Genomic DNA, 3,130 nt, shown 5'->3' on the forward strand with positions numbered 1-3,130 from the left:
ATATTAAATCATAATCATTTTAATTTTCATTATTTTAAAATAAAATATAAAAAATTAATCCCATGCATTTTGGTTCCAGGTTTGTTTTGGATGCTCCCCATTCAGTTGGTTAAGCCATTGGCAGAGAGGCAGTACCAGGAGAGGCTTCTGTTATCTTGAGGAGATCTGATAAGTACAGAGTGGCTGTGGATCAACATCTTGACCCTGGTCCTAGGCTAACATGGTGGTATTTTTCGGACAACAGATGACAAAGGTTGTAGCAAGAACAGCTCTCTTTGTAGTCTAGGTCTCCTGCGCTGTTCTGGGAGTCATCTCTGGATATCCAGCTTATAATCTGTTCTTCCAAGCTTTGAAACTGTTTCATAAGCATGTAATTCTCTATATTAAATCATATTTAAGTAATTAGAATGCAATAGATTCCTGATTGATACACCAAAGAACCGTCAGGATCACACTCAGTGTGAAGTCAATTACAGATGAGATCAATAAACAGTTGCTAAGTCACTTCAGTCGTGTCCGACTCTGTGCGATGCCATAGATGGCAGCCCACCAGGCTCCCCTGTCCCTGGGATTCTCCTGGCAAAAACACTGGAGTGGGTTGCTCTAAACAGTTAGGAGTCATAAATATCTGATAGGACTAATTATGAAGTCATGGCAAAAAAGACAGTGATGTTTCCATGACTTTTTTTAATATGAAAATGACTTGCTTTATTTGCCTTCCTCTATGTGATTATTGAAGAAAAATTTAGAGTTTAATTCCTTTCGAAGATGTACGCATAACATTTCCCTTTTAATAATATTTTCAACTCTTTGATGTCTTCAGAATCTTGAGTTTACAGCCCTGAATCACTTTTGAACCTTACTAGAGAAATTGCTCTGCTGTTTAGAGTGGATTCTTATTGTAATTATTTTAAAATGAAGCTCTTTATATTCACTTCATAACGCTGTCTATGTGCTGGACATTGTCAGTATCTCCAACATGAATGCCAACCGCTTATACAGTCACTTATTACATCCCAGGCAATCTGACCTTTGCTGTGATCATCAAATATACCAAGTTAATTACTGTCTTCAGATTTTTGCCATACCTGTTCCATCTGCCTGGAAGGCTCTGCCTGCCCATGTTTGCACAGTTGGCATATTCAGTTTATCCAGATATCAGCCAAAACATCACCTCCTTTAAAGGACTTACTTCAAGACTAAAAGTAAATTCACTACCCCCATCTCACACTTGCTATTGAATATTTTGCTTTTATTTTTAGTACCTTCAGGGATATATATCTTCTTGAAACTATACTGTTTATTTTCTACGTTATTGGCTGTCTATTCCTACTAGATTGTAATTTCAGAGAACAGTGACTCTACCTGCCTCAGTAGTAGCTCTTCCTCCCAGGGCCTAGCACAGTCTCGACAAATAGGAGGTGATCAATAAAAGTAGTGTTTGGAAAGAGAATACCTTAATTTCACACGAAATTCTCCAGTCATTATTTTCATATTCATTTTTCCCACTTTTTATCAGGCTAAGTGCTGACTAAAGAGCCTTTTCACAGATGCTTTTACTTCCTGGTTGCGAAGAGTATAAATCACAGGGTTCAACAGGGGGAAGATCACTGTGTGGAAGAGAGAAACCACCTTGTCAGCAGGGAAAGGCTCTGAAGGGGCGGGTGTAGATAAAGATGCCAGGCCCAAACATGAGAAATATAACGATGATGTGGGTGGTGCATGTGGACAGAGCCTTGCTCTTCCCCTCGGAGGAGGAACCATGCACACGGCAGAGGATGACTGCATAGGAGGCCAGAAGCCCCAGGAAACACAGCAGGGTCATCAGGCCACTGTTGAAGACCATCAGGAGCTCCACCACAAAGGTGTCAGTGCACGCCAGCTTGATGACCTGCGGCACATCACAGAAGAAGTTGTCCAGTAGGTTTGGACCACAGAAGGGCAAGCGCAGGATGAGGGCCACTTGGATAATGGAATGAACAAAGCCTCCAAGCCACAGAGCCAACAGCAAGGCATAGCAGGCTCTAGGGTTCATGACAGTTGAATAGTGTAAAGGACGACAGATGGCAATGTAGCGGTCAAAGGCCATCACGACAAGAAGCAATCCCTCCCCTCCTCCAAGGAAGTGCAAGAAGAAGAGCTGAGTGATGCAGCCTCTATAGGAGATCACCTTCTTCTCAGAGAGGAAGTCCACCAGCATCCTGGGAGCCACAGTGAAGGAGCAGGATGCATCCAGGAAGGCCAGGTTGCCCAGGAAGAAGTAGAGGGGGCCGTGAGGCCGGGGTCTGACCTGACGGTGAGGATGATGAGGACATTTCCAGGGAGGATGATGAGGTAGAAAAGTAAGATCAGGACACAGACCAGGAGCTGAATGTTTTGAGACTGGGTCAGACCAAGGAGAATGAATTCTGTCACCGCTGTGCTGTTTTCTGTCTTCATCTGCTGTGCCTGTAGTACCTGGGAGAGTAGAGAGTTTGTTCCCAGTTCTTCTCCCACTAAAACCTGTGAATTCTACGTCTATGTTACACCATTACTCTCCCACAAATGAAGAAAGCTCCTCTACTCTTCACCTGCATGCGTGCTACTGCTTCAGTCGTTTCTGACTCTTTGTGACCTATGACTGTAGCCCGCCAGGCTCCTCTGTCCACGGGATGCTCCAGGCAAGAATACTGGAGGGGGTTGCCATGCGCTACTCCAGGGAATCTTCCCTGACCCAGGGACTGAAGCCGCGTCTCCTGCACTGCAGGTGGATTCTTTACCCATGAGCCGCTGGGGAGGCCCCTTCCACCCTTTATTCTTCTATAAATCATTAAGTGCCAACACCGAAACCTTGACGCCACACTGTTCTGCTTCTGTCCGGTGCTCCTGTTAACTGCTCTCTCCTGCAGCACGCTGTCCTGCCCTGCATTTGTTATGATTCACATGAGGCGTATGAACTTCTTACAATTCTTCAAATTTTTATTTGAATGGGGGGAGGAGGTAAGATGGAAACTGACAGCAAAAAGGAATGGCAGAGTTTTTTAAGGCAAGAAACATTCCATATCTGGTCTGTAATGGTTACAAGTGTCTTTTTTCTTCAAAATTTATTGAACTATTAAACGATACAAAAATTCATGGGTTTACTGTATGT

The 3,130-nt window shown here is 43.7% G+C and overlaps 1 pseudogene; it reads right to left on the reverse strand.

Annotated features, from left to right (window-relative positions):
• Nucleotides 1–1,515: 1,515 nt before the first annotated feature.
• LOC148776730 (olfactory receptor 4N2-like) lies at nucleotides 1,516–2,478 on the reverse strand (annotated as a pseudogene).
• Nucleotides 2,479–3,130: the final 652 nt, after the last annotated feature.

The sequence above is a fragment of the Moschus berezovskii genome, chromosome 9 (assembly GCF_049115385.1).
Source record: "Moschus berezovskii isolate FMDL1 chromosome 9, NW_MosBer_1.0, whole genome shotgun sequence".
NCBI classification, from domain to species: domain Eukaryota; kingdom Metazoa; phylum Chordata; class Mammalia; order Artiodactyla; family Moschidae; genus Moschus; species Moschus berezovskii.